The sequence below is a fragment of the Nematostella vectensis genome, chromosome 5, assembly GCF_932526225.1.
Source record: "Nematostella vectensis chromosome 5, jaNemVect1.1, whole genome shotgun sequence".
Lineage (NCBI taxonomy): Eukaryota > Metazoa > Cnidaria > Anthozoa > Actiniaria > Edwardsiidae > Nematostella > Nematostella vectensis.
In genome coordinates this window covers 18930915-18947265 of record NC_064038.1, presented here as the reverse complement: position 1 = coordinate 18947265, position 16351 = coordinate 18930915, and the positions used below count along the sequence as shown (strand labels likewise).

The window sequence follows — 16351 nt, the reverse complement described above, 5'->3', positions numbered from 1 at the left end:
TCTATTATATAACAGTCCTGTGAGTACTTCGGTAACAAAAAGGAAATGCCTACAGCACACGGTATTCCGAAGCGGTCACCCATCCAAGTACTAACCGCGCCCTACTGAGCTTAACTTCGGTTATCGGACGAGAACCGGTGCTTTCTCAGTGGTATGGCCGTAGACGACAGAACTGTGTAAGAAATATATATTATATAACAGTCCTGTGAGTACTTCGATGACAAAAAGTAAATGCCTACAGCACACGGTATTCCCAGGCGGTCACCCATCCAAGTACTAACCGCGCCCTACTGAGCTTAACTTCGGTGATCGGACGAGAACCGGTGCTTTCTCAGTGGTATGGCCGTAAACGATAGAACTGTGTAACATCTATCTATTATATAACAGTACTGTCAGTACCTCGATAACAAAAAGGAAATGCCAACAGCACACGGTATTCTGAAGCGGTCACCCATCCAAGTACTTACCGCGCCCTACTGAGCTTAACTTCGGTAATCGGACGAGAACCGGTGCTTTCTAAGTGGTATGGCCGTAGACGATAGAACTGTGTAAGATCTATCTATTATATAACAGTCCTGTGAGTACTTCGATGACAAAAAGGAAATGCCTACAGCACACGGTATTCCCAGGCGGTCACCCATCCAAGTACTGACCGCGCCCTACTGAGCTTAACTTCGGTGATCGGACGAGAACCGGTGCTTTCTCAGTGGTATGGCCGTAGACGACAGAAATGTTCAAGATCTATCTATTATATAACAGTCCTGTGAGTACCTCGATAACAAAAAGGAAATGCCTACAGCACACGGTATTCCCAGGCGGTCACCCATCCAAGTACTAACCGTGCCCTACTGAGCTTAACTACGGTGATCGGACGAGAACCGGTGCTTTCTCAGTGGTATGGCCGTAGACGACAGAACTGTGTAAGAAATAGATTTTATATAACAGTCCTGTGAGTACTTTGGTAACAAAAAGGAAATGACTACAGCACACGGTATTCCCAGGCGGTCACCCGTCCAAGTACTAACCGTGCCCTACTGAGCTTAACTACGGTGATCGGACTAGAACCGGTGCTTTCTCAGTGGTATGGCCGTAGACGACAGAACTGTGTAAGAAATAGATTTGATATAACAGTCCTGTGAGTACTTCGGTAACAAAAAGGAAATGCCTACAGGACACGGTATTCCGAAGCGGTCACCCATCCAAGTACTTACCGCGCCCTACTGAGCTTAACTTCGGTGATCGGACGAGAACCGGTGCTTTCTCAGTGGTATGGCTGTAGTCGATAGAACTGTGTAAGATCTATCTATTATATAACAGTCCTAATAGTACTTCGAAAACAAAAAGGAAATGCCTACAGCACACGGTATTCCGAAGCGGTCACCCATCCAAGTACTTACCGCGCCCTACTGAACTTAACTTCGGTGATCGGACGAGAACCGGTGCTTTCTAAGTGGTATGGCCGTAGACGATAGAACTGTGTAAGATCTATCTATTATATAACAGTCCTGTGAGTACTTCGATGACAAAAAGGAAATGCCTACAGCACACGGTATTCCCAGGCGGTCACCCATCCAAGTACTAACCGCGCCCTACTGAGCTTAACTTCGGTGATCGGACGAGAATAGGTGCTTTCTCAGTGGTATGGCCGTAGACGACAGAACTGTGTAAGAAATAGATTTGATATAACAGTCCTCTGAGTACTTCGGTAACAAAAAGGAAATGCCTACAGCACACGGTATTCCGAAGCGGTCACCCATCCAAGTACTAACCGCGCCCTACTGAGCTTAACTTCGGTTATCGGACGACAACCGGTGCTTTCTCAGTGGTATGGCCGTAGACGACAGAACTGTGTAAGAAATATATATTATATAACAGTCCTGTGAGTACTTCGATGACAAAAAGGAAATGCCTACAGCACACGGTATTCCCAGGCGGTCACCCATCCAAGTACTAACCGCGCCCTACTGAGCTTAACTTCGGTGATCGGACGAGAACCGGTGCTTTCTCAGTGGTATGGCCGTAGACGATAGAACTGTTTAAGATCTATCTATTATATAACAGTCCTGTGAGTACCTCGATAACAAAAAGGAAATGCCAACAGCACACGGTATTCCCAGGCGGTCACCCGTCCAAGTACTAACCGTGCCCTACTGAGCTTAACTACGGTGATCGGACGAGAACCGGTGCTTTCTCAGTGGTATGGCCGTAGACGACAGAACTGTGTAAGAAATAGATTTGATATAACAGTCCTGTGAGTACTTCGGTAACAAAAAGGAAATGCCTACAGCACACGGTATTCCGAAGCGGTCACCCATCCAAGTACTTACCGCGCCCTACTGAGCTTAACTTCGGTGATCGGACGAGAACCGGTGCTTTCTCAGTGGTATGGCTGTAGTCGATAGAACTGTGTAAGATCTATCTATTATATAACAGTCCTGTTAGTACTTCGAAAACAAAAAGGAAATGCCTACAGCACACGGTATTACCAGGCGGTCACCTGTCCAAGTACTAACCGTGCCCTACTGAGCTTAACTTCGGTGATCGGACGAGAAACGGTGCTTTCTCAGTGGTATGGCAGTAGACGATACAACTGTGTAAGATCTATCTATTATATAACAGCCCTGTGAGTACTTCGGTAACAAAAAGGAAATGCCTACAGCACACGGTATTCCGAAGCGGTCACCCATCCAAGTACTTACCGCGCCCTACTGAGCTTAACTTCGGTGATCGGACGAGAACCGGTGCTTTCTAAGTGGTATGGCCGTAGACGATAGAACTGTGTAAGATCTATCTATTATATAACAGTCCTGTGAGTACTTCGATGACAAAAAGGAAATGCCTACAGCACACGGTATTCCCAGGCGGTCACCCATCCAAGTACTAACCGCGCCCTACTGAGCTTAACTTCGGTGATCGGACGAGAACCGGTGCTTTCTCAGTGGTATGGCCGTAGACGACAGAACTGTGTAAGAAATATATATTATATAACAGTCCTGTGAGTACTTCGATGACAAAAAGGAAATGCCTACAGCACACGGTATTCCGAAGCGGTCACCCATCCAAGTACTTACCGCGCCCTACTGAGCTTAACTTCGGTGATCGGACGAGAACCGGTGCTTTCTAAGTGGTATGGCCGTAGACGATAGAACTGTGTAAGATCTATCTATTATATAACAGTCCTGTGAGTACTTCGATGACAAAAAGGAAATGCCTACAGCACACGGTATTCCCAGGCGGTCACCCATCCAAGTACTAACCGCGCCCTACTGAGCTTAAATTCGGTGATCGGACGAGAACCGGTGCTTTCTCAGTGGTATGGTCGTAGACGACAGAACTGTTTAAGATCTATCTATTATATAACAGTACTGTCAGTACCTCGATAACAAAAAGGAAATGCCTACAGCACACGGTATTCCCAGGCGGTCACCCATCCAAGTACTAACCGTGCCCTACTGAGCTTAACTACGGTGATCGGACGAGAACCGGTGCTTTCTCAGTGGTATGGCCGTAGACGACAGAACTGTGTAAGAAATATATATTATATAACAGTCCTGTGAGTACTTCGATGACAAAAAGGAAATGCCTACAGCACACTGTATTCCGAAGCGGTCACCCATCCAAGTACTTACCGCGCCCTACTGAGCTTAACTTCGGTGATCGGACGAGAACCGGTGCTTTCTAAGTGGTATGGCCGTAGACGATAGAACTGTGTAAGATCTATCTATTATATAACAGTCCTGTGAGTACTTCGATGACAAAAAGGAAATGCCTACAGCACACGGTATTCCCAGGCGGTCACCCATCCAAGTACTAACCGCGCCCTACTGAGCTTAAATTCGGTGATCGGACGAGAACCGGTGCTTTCTCAGTGGTATGGTCGTAGACGACAGAACTGTTTAAGATCTATCTATTATATAACAGTCCTGTGAGTACCTCGATAACAAAAAGGAAATGCCTACAGCACACGGTATTCCCAGGCGGTCACCCATCCAAGTACTAACCGTGCCCTACTGAGCTTAACTACGGTGATCGGACGAGAACCGGTGCTTTCTCAGTGGTATGGCCGTAGACGACAGAACTGTGTAAGAAATAGATTTTATATAACAGTCCTGTGAGTACTTTGGTAACAAAAAGGAAATGCCTACAGCACACGGTATTCCGAAGCGGTCACCCATCCAAGTACTTACCGCGCCCTACTGAGCTTAACTTCGGTGATCGGACGAGAACCGGTGCTTTCTCAGTGGTATGGCCGTAGACGACAGAACTGTGTAAGAAATATATATTATATAACAGTCCTGTGAGTACTTCGATGACAAAAAGGAAATGCCTACAGCACACGGTATTCTCAGGCGGTCACCCATCCAAGTACTAACCGCGCCCTACTGAGCTTAACTTCGGTGATCGGACGAGAACCGGTGCTTTCTCAGTGGTATGGCCGTAGACGATAGAACTGTTTAAGATCTATCTATTATATAACAGTCCTGTGAGTACCTCGATAACAAAAAGGAAATGCCTACAGCACACGGTATTCCCAGGCGGTCACCCGTCCAAGTACTAACCGTGCCCTACTGAGCTTAACTACGGTGATCGGACGAGAACCGGTGCTTTCTCAGTGGTATGGCCGTAGACGACAGAACTGTGTAAGAAATAGATTTGATATAACAGTCCTGTGAGTACTTCGGTAACAAAAAGGAAATGCCTACAGCACACGGTATTCCGAAGCGGTCACCCATCCAAGTACTTACCGCGCCCTACTGAGCTTAACTTCGGTGATCGGACGAGAACCGGTGCTTTCTCAGTGGTATGGCTGTAGTCGATAGAACTGTGTAAGATCTATCTATTATATAACAGTCCTGTTAGTACTTCGAAAACAAAAAGGAAATGCCTACAGCACACGGTATTACCAGGCGGTCACCCGTCCAAGTACTAACCGTGCCCTACTGAGCTTAACTTCGGTGATCGGACGAGAACCGGTGCTTTCTCAGTGGTATGGCCGTAAACGATAGAACTGTGTAACATCTATCTATTATATAACAGTACTGTCAGTACCTCGATAACAAAAAGGAAATGCCAACAGCACACGGTATTCTGAAGCGGTCACCCATCCAAGTACTTACCGCGCCCTACTGAGCTTAACTTCGGTGATCGGACGAGAACCGGTGCTTTCTAAGTGGTATGGCCGTAGACGATAGAACTGTGTAAGATCTATCTATTATATAACAGTCCTGTGAGTACTTCGATGACAAAAAGGAAATGCCTACAGCACACGGTATTCCCAGGCGGTCACCCATCCAAGTACTAACCGCGCCCTACTGAGCTTAACTTCGGTGATCGGACGAGAACCGGTGCTTTCTCAGTGGTATGGCCGTAGACGACAGAACTGTTCAAGATCTATCTATTATATAACAGTCCTGTGAGTACCTCGATAACAAAAAGGAAATGCCTACAGCACACGGTATTCCCAGGCGGTCACCCATCCAAGTACTAACCGTGCCCTACTGAGCTTAACTACGGTGATCGGACGAGAACCGGTGCTTTCTCAGTGGTATGGCCGTAGACGACAGAACTGTGTAAGAAATAGATTTTATATAACAGTCCTGTGAGTACTTTGGTAACAAAAAGGAAATGACTACAGCACACGGTATTCCCAGGCGGTCACCCGTCCAAGTACTAACCGTGCCCTACTGAGCTTAACTACGGTGATCGGACAAGAACCGGTGCTTTCTCAGTGGTATGGCCGTAGACGACAGAACTGTGTAAGAAATAGATTTGATATAACAGTCCTGTGAGTACTTCGGTAACAAAAAGGAAATGCCTACAGCACACGGTATTCCCAGGCGGTCACCCGTCCAAGTACTAACCGTGCCCTACTGAGCTTAACTACGGTGATCGGACGAGAACCTGTGCTTTCTCAGTGGTATGGCCGTAGACGACAGAACTGTGTAAGAAATAGATTTGATATAACAGTCCTGTGAGTACTTCGGTAACAAAAAGGAAATGCCTACAGCACACGGTATTCCGAAGCGGTCACCCATCCAAGTACTTACCGCGCCCTACTGAGCTTAACTTCGGTGATCGGACGAGAACCGGTGCTTTCTCAGTGGTATGGCTGTAGTCGATAGAACTGTTTAAAATCTATCTATTATATAACAGTCCTGTTAGTACTTCGAAAACAAAAAGGAAATGCCTACAGCACACGGTATTACCAAGCGGTCACCCGTCCAAGTACTAACCGTGCCCTACTGAGCTTAACTTCGGTGATCGGACGAGAACCGGTGCTTTCTCAGTGGTATGGCCGTAGACGATACAACTGTGTAAGATCTATCTATTATATAACAGTCCTGTGAGTACTTCGGTAACAAAAAGGAAATGCCTACAGCACACGGTATTCCGAAGCGGTCACCCATCCAAGTACTTACCGCGCCCTACTGAGCTTAACTTCGGTGATCGGACGAGAACCGGTGCTTTCTAAGTGGTATGGCCGTAGACGATAGAACTGTGTAAGATCTATCTATTATATAACAGTCCTGTGAGTACTTCGATGACAAAAAGGAAATGCCTACAGCACACGGTATTCCTAGGCGGTCACCCATCCAAGTACTAACCGCGCCCTACTGAGCTTAACTTCGGTGATCGGACGAGAACCGGTGCTTTCTCAGTGGTATGGCCGTAGACGACAGAACTGTGTAAGAAATATATATTATATAACAGTCCTGTGAGTACTTCGATGACAAAAAGGAAATGCCTACAGCACACGGTATTCCGAAGCGGTCACCCATCCAAGTACTTACCGCGCCCTACTGAGCTTAACTTCGGTGATCGGACGAGAACCGGTGCTTTCTAAGTGGTATGGCCGTAGACGATAGAACTGTGTAAGATCTATCTAATATATAACAGTCCTGTGAGTACTTCGATGACAAAAAGGAAATGCCTACAGCACACGGTATTCCCAGGCGGTCACCCATCCAAGTACTAACCGCGCCCTACTGAGCTTAACTTCGGTGATCGGACGAGAACCGTTGCTTTCTCAGTGGTATGGCCGTAGACAACAGAACTGTGTAAGAAATATATATTATATAACAGTCCTGTGAGTACTTCGATGACAAAAAGGAAATGCCTACAGCACACGGTATTCCCAGGCGGTCACCCATCCAAGTACTAACCGCGCCCTACTGAGCTTAACTTCGGTGATCGGACGAGAACCGGTGCTTTCTCAGTGGTATGGCCGTAGACGATAGAACTGTGTAAGATCTATCTATTATATAACAGTCCTGTGAGTACCTCGATAACAAAAAGGAAATGCCTACAGCACACGGTATTCCCAGGCGGTCACCCATCCAAGTACTAACCGCGCCCTACTGAGCTTAACTTCAGTGATCGGACGAGAACCGGTGCTTTCTCAGTGGTATGGCCGTAGACGATAGAACTGTTTAAGATCTATCTATTATATAACAGTCCTGTGAGTACCTCGATAACAAAAAGGACATGCCTACAGCACACGTTATTCCCAGGCGGTCACCCGTCCAAGTACTAACCGTGCCCTACTGACTGTAAGTTCTGTGATCGGACGAGAACTGGTGCTTTCTCAGTGGTATGGCCGTAAACAATAGAACTGTGTAACATCTATCTATTATATAACAGTCCTGTCAGTACCTCGATAACAAAAAGGAAATGCCTACAGCACACGGTATTCCGAAGCGGTCACCCATCCAAGTACTTACCGCGCCCTACTGAGCTTAACTTCGGTGATCGGACGAGAACCGGTGCTTTCTAAGTGGTATGGCCGTAGACGATAGAACTGTGTAAGATCTATCTATTATATAACAGTCCTGTGAGTACTTCGGTAACAAAAAGGAAATGCCTACAGCACACGGTATTTCCAGGCGGTCACCCGTCCAAGTACTAACCGTGCCCTAATGAGCTTAACTACGGTAATCGGACGAGAACCGGTGCTTTCTCAGTGGTATGGCCGTAGACGACAGAACTGTGTAAGAAATAGATTTTATATAACAGTCCTGTGAGTACTTCGGTAACAAAAAGGAAATGCCTACAGCACACGGTATTCCGAAGCGGTCACCCATGCAAGTACTTACCGCGCCCTACTGAGCTTAACTTCGGTGATCGGACGAGAATCGGTGCTTTCTAAGTGGTATGGCCGTAGACGATAGAACTGTGTAAGATCTATCTATTATATAACAGTCCTGTGAGTACTTCGATGACAAAAAGGAAATGCCTACAGCACACGGTATTCCCAGGCGGTCACCCATCCAAGTACTAACCGCGCCCTACTGAGCTTAACTTCGGTGATCGGACGAGAACCGGTGCTTTCTCAGTCGTATGGCCGTAGACGACAGAACTGTGTAAGAAATATATATTATATAACAGTCCTGTGAGTACTTCGATGACAAAAAGGAAATGCCTACAGCACACGGTATTCCCAGGCGGTCACACATCCAAGTACTAACCGCGCCCTACTGAGCTTAACTTCGGTGATCGGACGAGAACCGGTGCTTTCTCAGTGGTATGGCCGTAGACGTTAGAACAGTTTAAGATCTATCTATTATATAACAGTCCTGTGAGTACCTTGATAACAAAAAGGAAATGCCTACAGCACACGGTATTCCCAGGCGGTCATCCGTCCAAGTACTAACCGTGCCCTACTGACTTTAAGTTCAGTGATCGGACGAGAACTGGTGCTTTCTCAGTGGTATGGCCGTAAACGATAGAACTGTGTAACATCTATCTATTATATAACAGTACTGTCAGTCACTCGATAACAAAAAGAAAATGACAACAGCACACGGTATTCTGAAGCGGTCACCCATCCAAGTACTTACCGCGCCCTACTGAGCTTAACTTCGGTGATCGGACGAGAACCGGTGCTTTCCAAGTGGTATGGCCGTAGACGACAGAACTGTTCAATATCTATCTATTATATAACAGTCCTGTGAGTACCTCGATAACAAAAAGGAAATGCCTACAGCACACGGTATTCCCAGGCGGTCACCCATCCAAGTACTAACCGTGCCCTACTGAGCTTAACTACGGTGATCGGACGAGAACCGGTGCTTTCTCAGTGGTATGGCCGTAGACGACAGAACTGTGTAAGAAATAGATTTTATATAACAGTCCTGTGAGTACTTTGGTAACAAAAAGGAAATGACTACAGCACACGGTATTCCCAGGCGGTCACCCGTCCAAGTACTAACCGTGCCCTACTGAGCTTAACTACGGTGATCGGACGAGAACCGGTGCTTTCTCAGTGGTATGGCCGTAGACGACAGAACTGTGTAAGAAATAGATTTGATATAACAGTCCTGTGAGTACTTCGGTAACAAAAAGGAAATGCCTACAGCACACGGTATTCCGAAGCGGTCACCCATCCAAGTACTTACCGCGCCCTACTGAGCTTAACTTCGGTGATCGGCCGAGAACCGGTGCTTTCTCAGTGGTATGGCCGTAGACGACAGAACTGTGTAAGAAATATATATTATATAACAGTCCTGTGAGTACTTCGATGACAAAAAGGAAATGCCTACAGCACACGGTATTCCCAGGCGGTCACCCATCCAAGTACTAACCGCGCCCTACTGAGCTTAACTTCGGTGATCGGACGAGAACCGGTGCTTTCTCAGTGGTATGGCCGTAGACGACAGAACTGTGTAAGAAATATATATTATATAACAGTCCTGTGAGTACTTCGATGACAAAAAGGAAATGCCTACAGCACACGGTATTCCCAGGCGGTCACCCATCCAAGTACTAACCGCGCCCTACTGAGCTTAACTTCGGTGATCGGACGAGAACCGGTGCTTTCTCAGTGGTATGGCCGTAGACGTTAGAACAGTTTAAGATCTATCTATTATATAACAGTCCTGTGAGTACCTTGATAACAAAAAGGAAATGCCTACAGCACACGGTATTCCCAGGCGGTCACCCGTCCAAGTACTAACCGTGCCCTACTGACTTTAAGTTCTGTGATCGGACGAGAACTGGTGCTTTCTCAGTGGTATGGCAGTAAACGATAGAACTGTGTAACATCTATCTATTATATAACAGTACTGTCAGTCACTCGATAACAAAAAGGAAATGACAACAGCACACGGTATTCTGAAGCGGTCACCCATCCAAGTACTTACCGCGCCCTACTGAGCTTAACTTCGGTGATCGGACGAGAACCGGTGCTTTCTAAGTGGTATGGCCGTAGACGACAGAACTGTTCAATATCTATCTATTATATAACAGTCCTGTGAGTACCTCGATAACAAAAAGGAAATGCCTACAGCACACGGTATTCCCAGGCGGTCACCCATCCAAGTACTAACCGCGCCCTACTGAGCTTAACTTCGGTGATCGGACGAGAACCGGTGCTTTCTCAGTGGTATGGCCGTAGACGACAGAACTGTTCAAGATCTATCTATTATATAACAGTCCTGTGAGTACCTCGATAACAAAAAGGAAATGCCTACAGCACACGGTATTCCCAGGCGGTCACCCATCCAAGTACTAACCGTGCCCTACTGAGCTTAACTACGGTGATCGGACGAGAACCGGTGCTTTCTCAGTGGTATGGCCGTAGACGACAGAACTGTGTAAGAAATAGATTTTATATAACAGTCCTGTGAGTACTTTGGTAACAAAAAGGAAATGACTACAGCACACGGTATTCCCAGGCGGTCACCCGTCCAAGTACTAACCGTGCCCTACTGAGCTTAACTTCGGTGATCGGACGAGAACCGGTGCTTTCTCAGTGGTATGGCCGTAGACGACAGAACTGTGTAAGAAATAGATTTGATATAACAGTCCTGTGAGTACTTCGGTAACAAAAAGGAAATGCCTACAGCACACGGTATTCCGAAGCGGTCACCCATCCAAGTACTTACCGCGCCCTACTGAGCTTAACTTCGGTGATCGGACGAGAACCGGTGCTTTCTCAGTGGTATGGCTGTAGTCGATAGAACTGTGTAAGATCTATCTATTATATAACAGTCCTGTTAGTACTTCGAAAACAAAAAGGAAATGCCTACAGCACACGGTATTACCAGGCGGTCACCCGTCCAAGTACTAACCGTGCCCTACTGAGCTTAACTTCGGTGATCGGACGAGAACCTGTGCTTTCTCAGTGGTATGGCCGTAGACGATACAACTGTGTAAGATCTATCTATTATATAACAGTCCTGTGACTACTTCGGTAACAAAAAGGAAATGCCTACAGCACACGGTATTCCGAAGCGGTCACCCATCCAAGTACTAACCGCGCCCTACTGAGCTTAACTTCGGTTATCGGACGAGAACCGGTGCTTTCTCAGTGGTATGGCCGTAGACGACAGAACTGTGTAAGAAATATATATTATATAACAGTCCTGTGAGTACTTCGATGACAAAAAGTAAATGCCTACAGCACACGGTATTCCCAGGCGGTCACCCATCCAAGTACTAACCGCGCCCTACTGAGCTTAACTTCGGTGATCGGACGAGAACCGGTGCTTTCTCAGTGGTATGGCCGTAAACGATAGAACTGTGTAACATCTATCTATTATATAACAGTACTGTCAGTACCTCGATAACAAAAAGGAAATGCCAACAGCACACGGTATTCTGAAGCGGTCACCCATCCAAGTACTTACCGCGCCCTACTGAGCTTAACTTCGGTGATCGGACGAGAACCGGTGCTTTCTCAGTGGTATGGCCGTAAACGATAGAACTGTGTAACATCTATCTATTATATAACAGTACTGTCAGTACCTCGATAACAAAAAGGAAATGCCAACAGCACACGGTATTCTGAAGCGGTCACACATCCAAGTACTTACCGCGCCCTACTGAGCTTAACTTCGGTGATCGGACGAGAACCGGTGCTTTCTAAGTGGTATGGCCGTAGATGATAGAACTGTGTTAGATCTATCTATTATATAACAGTCCTGTGAGTACTTCGATGACAAAAAGGAAATGCCTACAACACACGGTATTCCCAGGCGGTCACCCATCCAAGTACTAACCGCGCCCTACTGAGCTTAACTTCGGTGATCGGACGAGAACCGGTGCTTTCTCAGTGGTATGGCCGTAGACGACAGAACTGTTCAAGATCTATCCAATATATAACAGTCCTGTGAGTACCTCGATAACAAAAAGGAAATGCCTACAGCACACGGTATTCCCAGGCGGTCACCCATCCAAGTACTAACCGTGCCCTACTGAGCTTAACTACGGTGATCGGACGAGAACCGGTGCTTTCTCAGTGGTATGGCCGTAGACGACAGAACTGTGTAAGAAATAGATTTTATATAACAGTCCTGTGAGTACTTTGGTAACAAAAAGGAAATGACTACAGCACACGGTATTCCAAGGCGGTCACCCGTCCAAGTACTAACCGTGCCCTACTGAGCTTAACTACGGTGATCGGACGAGAACCGGTGCTTTCTCAGTGGTATGGCCGTAGACGACAGAACTGTGTAAGAAATAGATTTGATATAACAGTCCTGTGAGTACTTCGGTAACAAAAAGGAAATGCCTACAGGACACGGTATTCCGAAGCGGTCACCCATCCAAGTACTTACCGCGCCCTACTGAGCTTAACTTCGGTGATCGGACGAGAACCGGTGCTTTCTCAGTGGTATGGCTGTAGTCGATAGAACTGTGTAACATCTATCTATTATATAACAGTCCTGTTAGTACTTCGAAAACAAAAAGGAAATGCCTACAGCACACGGTATTACCAGGCGGTCACCCGTCCAAGTACTAACCGTGCCCTACTGAGCTTAACTTCGGTGATCGGACGAGTACCGGTGCTTTCTCAGTGGTATGGCCGTAGACGATACAACTGTGTAAGATCTATCTATTATATAACAGTCCTGTGAGTACTTCGGTAACAAAAAGGAAATGCCTACAGCACACGGTATTCCGAAGCGGTCACCCATCCAAGTACTTACCGCGCCCTACTGACCTTAACTTCGGTGATCGGACGAGAACCGGTGCTTTCTAAGTGGTATGGCCGTAGACGATAGAACTGTGTAAGATCTATCTATTATATAACAGTCCTGTGAGTACTTCGATGACAAAAAGGAAATGCCTACAGCACACGGTATTCCCAGGCGGTCACCCATCCAAGTACTAACCGCGCCCTACTGAGCTTAACTTCGGTGATCGGACGAGAACCGGTGCTTTCTCAGTGGTATGGCCGTAGACGACAGAACTGTGTAAGAAATAGATTTTATATAACAGTCCTGTAAGAACTTTGGTAACAAAAAGGAAATGACTACAGCACACGGTATTCCGAAGCGGTCACCCATCCAAGTACTTACCGCGCCCTACTGAGCTTAACTTCGGTGATCGGACGAGAACCGGTGCTTTCTAAGTGGTATGGCCGTAGACGATAGAACTGTGTAAGATCTATCTATTATATAACAGTCCTGTGAGTACTTCGATGACAAAAAGGAAATGCCTACAGCACACGGTATTCCCAGGCGGTCACCCATCCAAGTACTAACCGCGCCCTACTGAGCTTAACTTCGGTTATCGGACGAGAACCGGTGCTTTCTCAGTGGTATGGCCGTAGACGATAGAACTGTTTAAGATCTATCTATTATATAACAGTCCTGTGAGTACCTCGATAACAAAAAGGAAATGCCTACAGCACACGGTATTCCCAGGCGGTCACCCGTCCAAGTACTAACCGTGCCCTACTGAGCTTAACTACGGTGATCGGACGAGAACCGGTGCTTTCTCAGTGGTATGGCCGTAGACGACAGAACTGTGTAAGAAATAGATTTGATATAACAGTCCTGTGAGTACTTCGGTAACAAAAAGGAAATGCCTACAGCACACGGTATTCCGAAGCGGTCACCCATCCAAGTACTTACCGCGCCCTACTGAGCTTAACTTCGGTGATCGGACGAGAACCGGTGCTTTCTCAGTGGTATGGCTGTAGTCGATAGAACTGTGTAAGATCTATCTATTATATAACAGTCCTGTTAGTACTTCGAAAACAAAAAGGAAATGCCTACAGCACACGGTATTACCAGGCGGTCACCTGTCCAAGTACTAACCGTGCCCTACTGAGCTTAACTTCGGTGATCGGACGAGAACCGGTGCTTTCTCAGTGGTATGGCCGTAGACGATACAACTGTGTAAGATCTATCTATTATATGACAGTCCTGTGAGTACTTCGGTAACAAAAAGGAAATGCCTACAGCAGACGGTATTCCGAAGCGGTCACCCATCCAAGTACTTACCGCGCCCTACTGAGCTTAACTTCGGTGATCGGACGAGAACCGGTGCTTTCTAAGTGGTATGGCCGTAGACCATAGAACTGTGTAAGATCTATCTATTATATAACAGTCCTGTGAGTACTTCGATGACAAAAAGGAAATGCCTACAGCACACGGTATTCCCAGGCGGTCACCCATCCAAGTACTTACCGCGCCCTACTGAGCTTAACTTCGGTGATCGGACGAGAACCGGTGCTTTCACAGTGGTATGGCCGTAGACGACAGAACTGTGTAAGAAATATATATTATATAACAGTCCTGTGAGTACTTCGATGACAAAAAGGAAATGCCTACAGCACACGGTATTCCGAAGCGGTCACCCATCCAAGTACTTACCGCGCCCTACTGAGCTTAACTTCGGTGATCGGACGAGAACCGGTGCTTTCTAAGTGGTATGGCCGTAGACGATAGAACTGTGAGTACTTCGATGACAAAAAGGAAATGCCTACAGCACACGGTATTCCCAGGCGGTCACCCATCCAAGTACTAACCGCGCCCTACTGAGCTTAAATTCGGTGATCGGACGAGAACCGGTGCTTTCTCAGTGGTATGGTCGTAGACGACAGAACTGTTTAAGATCTATCTATTATATAACAGTACTGTCAGTACCTCGATAACAAAAAGGAAATGCCTACAGCACACGGTATTCCCAGGCGGTCACCCATCCAAGTACTAACCGTGCCCTACTGAGCTTAACTACGGTGATCGGACGAGAACCGGTGCTTTCTCAGTGGTATGGCCGTAGACGACAGAACTGTGTAAGAAATATATATTATATAACAGTCCTGTGAGTACTTCGATGACAAAAAGGAAATGCCTACAGCACACTGTATTCCGAAGCGGTCACCCATCCAAGTACTTACCGCGCCCTACTGAGCTTAACTTCGGTGATCGGACGAGAACCGGTGCTTTCTAAGTGGTATGGCCGTAGACGATAGAACTGTGTAAGATCTATCTATTATATAACAGTCCTTTGAGTACTTCGATGACAAAAAGGAAATGCCTACAGCACACGGTATTCCCAGGCGGTCACCCATCCAAGTACTAACCGCGCCCTACTGAGCTTAACTTCGGTGATCGGACGAGAACCGGTGCTTTCTCAGTGGTATGGCCGTAGACGACAGAACTGTGTAAGAAATATATATTATATAACAGTCCTGTGAGTACTTCGATGACAAAAAGGAAATGCCTACAGCACACGGTATTCCGAAGCGGTCACCCATCCAAGTACTTACCGCGCCCTACTGAGCTTAACTTCGGTGATCGGACGAGAACCGGTGCTTTCTAAGTGGTATGGCCGTAGACGATAGAACTGTGTAAGATCTATCTATTATATAACAGTCCTGTGAGTACTTCGATGACAAAAAGGAAATGCCTACAGCACACGGTATTCCCAGGCGGTCACCCATCCAAGTACTAACCGCGCCCTACTGAGCTTAAATTCGGTGATCGGACGAGAACCGGTGCTTTCTAAGTGGTATGGCCGTAGACGATAGAACTGTGTAAGATCTATCTATTATATAACAGTCCTGTGAGTACTTCGATGACAAAACGGAAATGCCTACAGCACACGGTATTCCGAAGCGGTCACCCATCCAAGTACTTACCGCGCCCTACTGAGCTTAACTTCGGTGATCGGACGAGAACCGGTGCTTTCTCAGTGGTATGGCCGTAGACGACAGAACTGTGTAAGAAATATATATTATATAACAGTCCTGTGAGTACTTCGATGACAAAAAGGAAATGCCTACAGCACACGGTATTCCCAGGCGGTCACCCATCCAAGTACTAACCGCGCCCTACTGAGCTTAACTTCGGTGATTGGACGAGAACCGGTGCTTTCTCAGTGGTATGGCCGTAGACGATAGAACTGTGTAAGATCTATCTATTATATAACAGTCCTGTTAGTACTTCGAAAACAAAAAGTAAATGCCTACAGCACACGGTATTCCCAGGTGGTCACCCATCCAAGTACTAACCGCGCCCTACTGAGCTTAACTTCGGTGATCGGACGAGAACCGGTGCTTTCTCAGTGGTATGGCCGTAGACGATACAACTGTGTAAGATCTATCTATTATATAACA

General features: G+C 46.7%; 83 non-coding genes and 5 pseudogenes across 83 annotated transcripts; all 88 read right to left on the bottom strand.

Annotated features, from left to right (window-relative positions):
• Window positions 1–46: 46 nt before the first annotated feature.
• LOC116609319 lies at window positions 47–165 on the bottom strand. Its single transcript, XR_004292886.2, has one exon. It is a non-coding gene; the product is annotated as a 5S ribosomal RNA (ribosomal RNA).
• A 67-nt stretch (window positions 166–232) lies between these two features.
• Window positions 233–351, bottom strand: LOC116609308. Its single transcript, XR_004292876.2, has one exon. It is a non-coding gene; the product is annotated as a 5S ribosomal RNA (ribosomal RNA).
• A 67-nt stretch (window positions 352–418) lies between these two features.
• Window positions 419–537, bottom strand: LOC116609318. The gene has a single exon (XR_004292885.2). It is a non-coding gene; the product is annotated as a 5S ribosomal RNA (ribosomal RNA).
• Window positions 538–604: 67 nt separating this feature from the next.
• On the bottom strand, window positions 605–723 carry LOC116609337. The gene has a single exon (XR_004292903.2). It is a non-coding gene; the product is annotated as a 5S ribosomal RNA (ribosomal RNA).
• A 67-nt stretch (window positions 724–790) lies between these two features.
• On the bottom strand, window positions 791–909 carry LOC116609336. Its single transcript, XR_004292902.2, has one exon. It is a non-coding gene; the product is annotated as a 5S ribosomal RNA (ribosomal RNA).
• A 67-nt stretch (window positions 910–976) lies between these two features.
• Window positions 977–1095, bottom strand: LOC116609288. Its single transcript, XR_004292858.2, has one exon. It is a non-coding gene; the product is annotated as a 5S ribosomal RNA (ribosomal RNA).
• A 67-nt stretch (window positions 1096–1162) lies between these two features.
• On the bottom strand, window positions 1163–1281 carry LOC116609325. The gene has a single exon (XR_004292892.2). It is a non-coding gene; the product is annotated as a 5S ribosomal RNA (ribosomal RNA).
• Window positions 1282–1348: 67 nt separating this feature from the next.
• Window positions 1349–1467, bottom strand: LOC116609330. Its single transcript, XR_004292896.2, has one exon. It is a non-coding gene; the product is annotated as a 5S ribosomal RNA (ribosomal RNA).
• Window positions 1468–1534: 67 nt separating this feature from the next.
• On the bottom strand, window positions 1535–1653 carry LOC116609326. Its single transcript, XR_004292893.2, has one exon. It is a non-coding gene; the product is annotated as a 5S ribosomal RNA (ribosomal RNA).
• A 67-nt stretch (window positions 1654–1720) lies between these two features.
• LOC116609312 lies at window positions 1721–1839 on the bottom strand. Its single transcript, XR_004292880.2, has one exon. It is a non-coding gene; the product is annotated as a 5S ribosomal RNA (ribosomal RNA).
• A 67-nt stretch (window positions 1840–1906) lies between these two features.
• LOC116609291 lies at window positions 1907–2025 on the bottom strand. Its single transcript, XR_007311801.1, has one exon. It is a non-coding gene; the product is annotated as a 5S ribosomal RNA (ribosomal RNA).
• A 67-nt stretch (window positions 2026–2092) lies between these two features.
• LOC116609338 lies at window positions 2093–2211 on the bottom strand. The gene has a single exon (XR_004292904.2). It is a non-coding gene; the product is annotated as a 5S ribosomal RNA (ribosomal RNA).
• A 67-nt stretch (window positions 2212–2278) lies between these two features.
• On the bottom strand, window positions 2279–2397 carry LOC116609311. The gene has a single exon (XR_004292879.2). It is a non-coding gene; the product is annotated as a 5S ribosomal RNA (ribosomal RNA).
• A 67-nt stretch (window positions 2398–2464) lies between these two features.
• On the bottom strand, window positions 2465–2583 carry LOC125566758 (annotated as a pseudogene).
• Window positions 2584–2650: 67 nt separating this feature from the next.
• Window positions 2651–2769, bottom strand: LOC125565670. Its single transcript, XR_007310681.1, has one exon. It is a non-coding gene; the product is annotated as a 5S ribosomal RNA (ribosomal RNA).
• A 67-nt stretch (window positions 2770–2836) lies between these two features.
• LOC125567276 lies at window positions 2837–2955 on the bottom strand. Its single transcript, XR_007311800.1, has one exon. It is a non-coding gene; the product is annotated as a 5S ribosomal RNA (ribosomal RNA).
• Window positions 2956–3022: 67 nt separating this feature from the next.
• Window positions 3023–3141, bottom strand: LOC125565669. The gene has a single exon (XR_007310680.1). It is a non-coding gene; the product is annotated as a 5S ribosomal RNA (ribosomal RNA).
• A 67-nt stretch (window positions 3142–3208) lies between these two features.
• Window positions 3209–3327, bottom strand: LOC125565245. The gene has a single exon (XR_007310260.1). It is a non-coding gene; the product is annotated as a 5S ribosomal RNA (ribosomal RNA).
• Window positions 3328–3394: 67 nt separating this feature from the next.
• LOC125563484 lies at window positions 3395–3513 on the bottom strand. Its single transcript, XR_007308503.1, has one exon. It is a non-coding gene; the product is annotated as a 5S ribosomal RNA (ribosomal RNA).
• Window positions 3514–3580: 67 nt separating this feature from the next.
• On the bottom strand, window positions 3581–3699 carry LOC125566290. Its single transcript, XR_007311297.1, has one exon. It is a non-coding gene; the product is annotated as a 5S ribosomal RNA (ribosomal RNA).
• Window positions 3700–3766: 67 nt separating this feature from the next.
• On the bottom strand, window positions 3767–3885 carry LOC125565244. The gene has a single exon (XR_007310259.1). It is a non-coding gene; the product is annotated as a 5S ribosomal RNA (ribosomal RNA).
• A 67-nt stretch (window positions 3886–3952) lies between these two features.
• Window positions 3953–4071, bottom strand: LOC125563483. The gene has a single exon (XR_007308502.1). It is a non-coding gene; the product is annotated as a 5S ribosomal RNA (ribosomal RNA).
• Window positions 4072–4138: 67 nt separating this feature from the next.
• On the bottom strand, window positions 4139–4257 carry LOC125564499. The gene has a single exon (XR_007309517.1). It is a non-coding gene; the product is annotated as a 5S ribosomal RNA (ribosomal RNA).
• Window positions 4258–4324: 67 nt separating this feature from the next.
• LOC125563238 lies at window positions 4325–4443 on the bottom strand. The gene has a single exon (XR_007308257.1). It is a non-coding gene; the product is annotated as a 5S ribosomal RNA (ribosomal RNA).
• Window positions 4444–4510: 67 nt separating this feature from the next.
• LOC125564141 lies at window positions 4511–4629 on the bottom strand. The gene has a single exon (XR_007309160.1). It is a non-coding gene; the product is annotated as a 5S ribosomal RNA (ribosomal RNA).
• Window positions 4630–4696: 67 nt separating this feature from the next.
• On the bottom strand, window positions 4697–4815 carry LOC125564828. The gene has a single exon (XR_007309846.1). It is a non-coding gene; the product is annotated as a 5S ribosomal RNA (ribosomal RNA).
• A 67-nt stretch (window positions 4816–4882) lies between these two features.
• Window positions 4883–5001, bottom strand: LOC125565681. The gene has a single exon (XR_007310692.1). It is a non-coding gene; the product is annotated as a 5S ribosomal RNA (ribosomal RNA).
• Window positions 5002–5068: 67 nt separating this feature from the next.
• Window positions 5069–5187, bottom strand: LOC125566067. Its single transcript, XR_007311074.1, has one exon. It is a non-coding gene; the product is annotated as a 5S ribosomal RNA (ribosomal RNA).
• Window positions 5188–5254: 67 nt separating this feature from the next.
• On the bottom strand, window positions 5255–5373 carry LOC125567275. Its single transcript, XR_007311799.1, has one exon. It is a non-coding gene; the product is annotated as a 5S ribosomal RNA (ribosomal RNA).
• Window positions 5374–5440: 67 nt separating this feature from the next.
• LOC125563482 lies at window positions 5441–5559 on the bottom strand. The gene has a single exon (XR_007308501.1). It is a non-coding gene; the product is annotated as a 5S ribosomal RNA (ribosomal RNA).
• Window positions 5560–5626: 67 nt separating this feature from the next.
• Window positions 5627–5745, bottom strand: LOC125565347. Its single transcript, XR_007310361.1, has one exon. It is a non-coding gene; the product is annotated as a 5S ribosomal RNA (ribosomal RNA).
• A 67-nt stretch (window positions 5746–5812) lies between these two features.
• On the bottom strand, window positions 5813–5931 carry LOC125565159. Its single transcript, XR_007310176.1, has one exon. It is a non-coding gene; the product is annotated as a 5S ribosomal RNA (ribosomal RNA).
• Window positions 5932–5998: 67 nt separating this feature from the next.
• Window positions 5999–6117, bottom strand: LOC125564827. The gene has a single exon (XR_007309845.1). It is a non-coding gene; the product is annotated as a 5S ribosomal RNA (ribosomal RNA).
• Window positions 6118–6184: 67 nt separating this feature from the next.
• Window positions 6185–6303, bottom strand: LOC125565254. Its single transcript, XR_007310269.1, has one exon. It is a non-coding gene; the product is annotated as a 5S ribosomal RNA (ribosomal RNA).
• Window positions 6304–6370: 67 nt separating this feature from the next.
• LOC125565668 lies at window positions 6371–6489 on the bottom strand. Its single transcript, XR_007310679.1, has one exon. It is a non-coding gene; the product is annotated as a 5S ribosomal RNA (ribosomal RNA).
• A 67-nt stretch (window positions 6490–6556) lies between these two features.
• LOC125563594 lies at window positions 6557–6675 on the bottom strand. Its single transcript, XR_007308613.1, has one exon. It is a non-coding gene; the product is annotated as a 5S ribosomal RNA (ribosomal RNA).
• Window positions 6676–6742: 67 nt separating this feature from the next.
• On the bottom strand, window positions 6743–6861 carry LOC125565666. The gene has a single exon (XR_007310677.1). It is a non-coding gene; the product is annotated as a 5S ribosomal RNA (ribosomal RNA).
• Window positions 6862–6928: 67 nt separating this feature from the next.
• On the bottom strand, window positions 6929–7047 carry LOC125564061. Its single transcript, XR_007309080.1, has one exon. It is a non-coding gene; the product is annotated as a 5S ribosomal RNA (ribosomal RNA).
• A 67-nt stretch (window positions 7048–7114) lies between these two features.
• LOC125567274 lies at window positions 7115–7233 on the bottom strand. The gene has a single exon (XR_007311798.1). It is a non-coding gene; the product is annotated as a 5S ribosomal RNA (ribosomal RNA).
• Window positions 7234–7300: 67 nt separating this feature from the next.
• Window positions 7301–7419, bottom strand: LOC125563660. Its single transcript, XR_007308680.1, has one exon. It is a non-coding gene; the product is annotated as a 5S ribosomal RNA (ribosomal RNA).
• Window positions 7420–7486: 67 nt separating this feature from the next.
• On the bottom strand, window positions 7487–7605 carry LOC125567036 (annotated as a pseudogene).
• Window positions 7606–7672: 67 nt separating this feature from the next.
• LOC125565665 lies at window positions 7673–7791 on the bottom strand. The gene has a single exon (XR_007310676.1). It is a non-coding gene; the product is annotated as a 5S ribosomal RNA (ribosomal RNA).
• A 67-nt stretch (window positions 7792–7858) lies between these two features.
• LOC125566380 lies at window positions 7859–7977 on the bottom strand. Its single transcript, XR_007311387.1, has one exon. It is a non-coding gene; the product is annotated as a 5S ribosomal RNA (ribosomal RNA).
• A 67-nt stretch (window positions 7978–8044) lies between these two features.
• Window positions 8045–8163, bottom strand: LOC125566468. Its single transcript, XR_007311477.1, has one exon. It is a non-coding gene; the product is annotated as a 5S ribosomal RNA (ribosomal RNA).
• A 67-nt stretch (window positions 8164–8230) lies between these two features.
• Window positions 8231–8349, bottom strand: LOC125564248. Its single transcript, XR_007309268.1, has one exon. It is a non-coding gene; the product is annotated as a 5S ribosomal RNA (ribosomal RNA).
• Window positions 8350–8416: 67 nt separating this feature from the next.
• On the bottom strand, window positions 8417–8535 carry LOC125564624. Its single transcript, XR_007309643.1, has one exon. It is a non-coding gene; the product is annotated as a 5S ribosomal RNA (ribosomal RNA).
• Window positions 8536–8602: 67 nt separating this feature from the next.
• On the bottom strand, window positions 8603–8721 carry LOC125566602 (annotated as a pseudogene).
• Window positions 8722–8788: 67 nt separating this feature from the next.
• On the bottom strand, window positions 8789–8907 carry LOC125566337. The gene has a single exon (XR_007311344.1). It is a non-coding gene; the product is annotated as a 5S ribosomal RNA (ribosomal RNA).
• A 67-nt stretch (window positions 8908–8974) lies between these two features.
• Window positions 8975–9093, bottom strand: LOC125563481. The gene has a single exon (XR_007308500.1). It is a non-coding gene; the product is annotated as a 5S ribosomal RNA (ribosomal RNA).
• Window positions 9094–9160: 67 nt separating this feature from the next.
• LOC125564343 lies at window positions 9161–9279 on the bottom strand. The gene has a single exon (XR_007309362.1). It is a non-coding gene; the product is annotated as a 5S ribosomal RNA (ribosomal RNA).
• A 67-nt stretch (window positions 9280–9346) lies between these two features.
• On the bottom strand, window positions 9347–9465 carry LOC125565710. Its single transcript, XR_007310721.1, has one exon. It is a non-coding gene; the product is annotated as a 5S ribosomal RNA (ribosomal RNA).
• Window positions 9466–9532: 67 nt separating this feature from the next.
• On the bottom strand, window positions 9533–9651 carry LOC125567273. Its single transcript, XR_007311797.1, has one exon. It is a non-coding gene; the product is annotated as a 5S ribosomal RNA (ribosomal RNA).
• Window positions 9652–9718: 67 nt separating this feature from the next.
• Window positions 9719–9837, bottom strand: LOC125567271. Its single transcript, XR_007311795.1, has one exon. It is a non-coding gene; the product is annotated as a 5S ribosomal RNA (ribosomal RNA).
• A 67-nt stretch (window positions 9838–9904) lies between these two features.
• Window positions 9905–10023, bottom strand: LOC125566846 (annotated as a pseudogene).
• A 67-nt stretch (window positions 10024–10090) lies between these two features.
• Window positions 10091–10209, bottom strand: LOC125566203. Its single transcript, XR_007311210.1, has one exon. It is a non-coding gene; the product is annotated as a 5S ribosomal RNA (ribosomal RNA).
• Window positions 10210–10276: 67 nt separating this feature from the next.
• On the bottom strand, window positions 10277–10395 carry LOC125567270. The gene has a single exon (XR_007311794.1). It is a non-coding gene; the product is annotated as a 5S ribosomal RNA (ribosomal RNA).
• A 67-nt stretch (window positions 10396–10462) lies between these two features.
• LOC125563480 lies at window positions 10463–10581 on the bottom strand. Its single transcript, XR_007308499.1, has one exon. It is a non-coding gene; the product is annotated as a 5S ribosomal RNA (ribosomal RNA).
• A 67-nt stretch (window positions 10582–10648) lies between these two features.
• On the bottom strand, window positions 10649–10767 carry LOC125563746. Its single transcript, XR_007308766.1, has one exon. It is a non-coding gene; the product is annotated as a 5S ribosomal RNA (ribosomal RNA).
• A 67-nt stretch (window positions 10768–10834) lies between these two features.
• LOC125564826 lies at window positions 10835–10953 on the bottom strand. The gene has a single exon (XR_007309844.1). It is a non-coding gene; the product is annotated as a 5S ribosomal RNA (ribosomal RNA).
• A 67-nt stretch (window positions 10954–11020) lies between these two features.
• Window positions 11021–11139, bottom strand: LOC125565942. The gene has a single exon (XR_007310950.1). It is a non-coding gene; the product is annotated as a 5S ribosomal RNA (ribosomal RNA).
• A 67-nt stretch (window positions 11140–11206) lies between these two features.
• LOC125565062 lies at window positions 11207–11325 on the bottom strand. The gene has a single exon (XR_007310080.1). It is a non-coding gene; the product is annotated as a 5S ribosomal RNA (ribosomal RNA).
• Window positions 11326–11392: 67 nt separating this feature from the next.
• On the bottom strand, window positions 11393–11511 carry LOC125563511. Its single transcript, XR_007308530.1, has one exon. It is a non-coding gene; the product is annotated as a 5S ribosomal RNA (ribosomal RNA).
• A 67-nt stretch (window positions 11512–11578) lies between these two features.
• Window positions 11579–11697, bottom strand: LOC125565808. The gene has a single exon (XR_007310818.1). It is a non-coding gene; the product is annotated as a 5S ribosomal RNA (ribosomal RNA).
• Window positions 11698–11764: 67 nt separating this feature from the next.
• LOC125566759 lies at window positions 11765–11883 on the bottom strand (annotated as a pseudogene).
• A 67-nt stretch (window positions 11884–11950) lies between these two features.
• Window positions 11951–12069, bottom strand: LOC125563540. The gene has a single exon (XR_007308559.1). It is a non-coding gene; the product is annotated as a 5S ribosomal RNA (ribosomal RNA).
• Window positions 12070–12136: 67 nt separating this feature from the next.
• LOC125563478 lies at window positions 12137–12255 on the bottom strand. The gene has a single exon (XR_007308497.1). It is a non-coding gene; the product is annotated as a 5S ribosomal RNA (ribosomal RNA).
• A 67-nt stretch (window positions 12256–12322) lies between these two features.
• On the bottom strand, window positions 12323–12441 carry LOC125565015. The gene has a single exon (XR_007310033.1). It is a non-coding gene; the product is annotated as a 5S ribosomal RNA (ribosomal RNA).
• A 67-nt stretch (window positions 12442–12508) lies between these two features.
• On the bottom strand, window positions 12509–12627 carry LOC125565966. The gene has a single exon (XR_007310974.1). It is a non-coding gene; the product is annotated as a 5S ribosomal RNA (ribosomal RNA).
• A 67-nt stretch (window positions 12628–12694) lies between these two features.
• Window positions 12695–12813, bottom strand: LOC125565827. The gene has a single exon (XR_007310836.1). It is a non-coding gene; the product is annotated as a 5S ribosomal RNA (ribosomal RNA).
• Window positions 12814–12880: 67 nt separating this feature from the next.
• LOC125566240 lies at window positions 12881–12999 on the bottom strand. Its single transcript, XR_007311247.1, has one exon. It is a non-coding gene; the product is annotated as a 5S ribosomal RNA (ribosomal RNA).
• A 67-nt stretch (window positions 13000–13066) lies between these two features.
• On the bottom strand, window positions 13067–13185 carry LOC125567269. The gene has a single exon (XR_007311793.1). It is a non-coding gene; the product is annotated as a 5S ribosomal RNA (ribosomal RNA).
• Window positions 13186–13252: 67 nt separating this feature from the next.
• LOC125565783 lies at window positions 13253–13371 on the bottom strand. The gene has a single exon (XR_007310794.1). It is a non-coding gene; the product is annotated as a 5S ribosomal RNA (ribosomal RNA).
• A 67-nt stretch (window positions 13372–13438) lies between these two features.
• LOC125564153 lies at window positions 13439–13557 on the bottom strand. The gene has a single exon (XR_007309173.1). It is a non-coding gene; the product is annotated as a 5S ribosomal RNA (ribosomal RNA).
• A 67-nt stretch (window positions 13558–13624) lies between these two features.
• LOC125564140 lies at window positions 13625–13743 on the bottom strand. Its single transcript, XR_007309159.1, has one exon. It is a non-coding gene; the product is annotated as a 5S ribosomal RNA (ribosomal RNA).
• A 67-nt stretch (window positions 13744–13810) lies between these two features.
• Window positions 13811–13929, bottom strand: LOC125564825. Its single transcript, XR_007309843.1, has one exon. It is a non-coding gene; the product is annotated as a 5S ribosomal RNA (ribosomal RNA).
• Window positions 13930–13996: 67 nt separating this feature from the next.
• Window positions 13997–14115, bottom strand: LOC125565915. The gene has a single exon (XR_007310923.1). It is a non-coding gene; the product is annotated as a 5S ribosomal RNA (ribosomal RNA).
• Window positions 14116–14182: 67 nt separating this feature from the next.
• Window positions 14183–14301, bottom strand: LOC125566331. Its single transcript, XR_007311338.1, has one exon. It is a non-coding gene; the product is annotated as a 5S ribosomal RNA (ribosomal RNA).
• Window positions 14302–14368: 67 nt separating this feature from the next.
• Window positions 14369–14487, bottom strand: LOC125563994. Its single transcript, XR_007309013.1, has one exon. It is a non-coding gene; the product is annotated as a 5S ribosomal RNA (ribosomal RNA).
• Window positions 14488–14554: 67 nt separating this feature from the next.
• LOC125565664 lies at window positions 14555–14673 on the bottom strand. The gene has a single exon (XR_007310675.1). It is a non-coding gene; the product is annotated as a 5S ribosomal RNA (ribosomal RNA).
• Window positions 14674–14709: 36 nt separating this feature from the next.
• Window positions 14710–14828, bottom strand: LOC125565243. The gene has a single exon (XR_007310258.1). It is a non-coding gene; the product is annotated as a 5S ribosomal RNA (ribosomal RNA).
• Window positions 14829–14895: 67 nt separating this feature from the next.
• On the bottom strand, window positions 14896–15014 carry LOC125563477. Its single transcript, XR_007308496.1, has one exon. It is a non-coding gene; the product is annotated as a 5S ribosomal RNA (ribosomal RNA).
• A 67-nt stretch (window positions 15015–15081) lies between these two features.
• Window positions 15082–15200, bottom strand: LOC125566288. Its single transcript, XR_007311295.1, has one exon. It is a non-coding gene; the product is annotated as a 5S ribosomal RNA (ribosomal RNA).
• A 67-nt stretch (window positions 15201–15267) lies between these two features.
• On the bottom strand, window positions 15268–15386 carry LOC125567268. The gene has a single exon (XR_007311792.1). It is a non-coding gene; the product is annotated as a 5S ribosomal RNA (ribosomal RNA).
• Window positions 15387–15453: 67 nt separating this feature from the next.
• Window positions 15454–15572, bottom strand: LOC125565663. The gene has a single exon (XR_007310674.1). It is a non-coding gene; the product is annotated as a 5S ribosomal RNA (ribosomal RNA).
• A 67-nt stretch (window positions 15573–15639) lies between these two features.
• On the bottom strand, window positions 15640–15758 carry LOC125565368. The gene has a single exon (XR_007310382.1). It is a non-coding gene; the product is annotated as a 5S ribosomal RNA (ribosomal RNA).
• A 67-nt stretch (window positions 15759–15825) lies between these two features.
• Window positions 15826–15944, bottom strand: LOC125564498. Its single transcript, XR_007309516.1, has one exon. It is a non-coding gene; the product is annotated as a 5S ribosomal RNA (ribosomal RNA).
• A 67-nt stretch (window positions 15945–16011) lies between these two features.
• Window positions 16012–16130, bottom strand: LOC125564271. The gene has a single exon (XR_007309291.1). It is a non-coding gene; the product is annotated as a 5S ribosomal RNA (ribosomal RNA).
• Window positions 16131–16197: 67 nt separating this feature from the next.
• LOC125567238 lies at window positions 16198–16316 on the bottom strand. The gene has a single exon (XR_007311762.1). It is a non-coding gene; the product is annotated as a 5S ribosomal RNA (ribosomal RNA).
• Window positions 16317–16351: the final 35 nt, after the last annotated feature.